Source organism: Propithecus coquereli, unplaced genomic scaffold (genome assembly GCF_000956105.1).
Source record: "Propithecus coquereli isolate 6110/MARCELLA unplaced genomic scaffold, Pcoq_1.0 Scaffold461, whole genome shotgun sequence".
In the NCBI taxonomy this organism is placed as follows: Eukaryota; Metazoa; Chordata; class Mammalia; order Primates; family Indriidae; genus Propithecus; species Propithecus coquereli.
The window spans coordinates 2878429-2879059 of NW_012150408.1; positions in this window are offsets into that span (position 1 = coordinate 2878429).

Sequence of the window (631 nt, forward strand, 5' to 3'; positions counted from 1 at the left end):
CATCCATGGTGGTTAAGTCTTTCCTTTTTGACTTTTTCCCCCAATTTCCGCAGTATATATTCTATTCCTCACTGTTCCTCATTCATTTATTAGCTCCTCGATAATACTGCTTCGATCCTCAATGTTTTCCTTAGGTCTCCGATCTCCTTTTTTGTCTCATCCTCATTTTTTTAATCTTCTGATTTTTGAGCTCTTCAATTGGAGTTCTATTAAGTTGCTCTAGAGCAGGAAACAATTATGAGGAAATTTCACTGTGTTCTTTGAGGTTTCATTTTTCAAGGTGGGATTCTTTCTTTTCTAACATCGTATTATAAACATTTTCAGAGAGAAAAATTGAAAAAGAGTTTTAAGTTGATCCATATCACATTGTCAATATGCAGCCATTTTCAACCTACAGAAACAGCAGTTTTATGTTTCACCCTACTATGAACATTCAATGAAACAACTTACTCTTAGAATACGTTATCAGCATCATGACACTTCACCCCTACAGACTTCAGCATGCACCTCCAAAGAAGAACATTGCCCTATGTAACTGCGAGTCCCTGGTGGGTTCTTCGTTCATCTGCTCCTTCCTTCCCCCTGTCTGTCTCTTTCCGTCTTCCTGCTTTGCTTCCTCCTCGACTGTGTT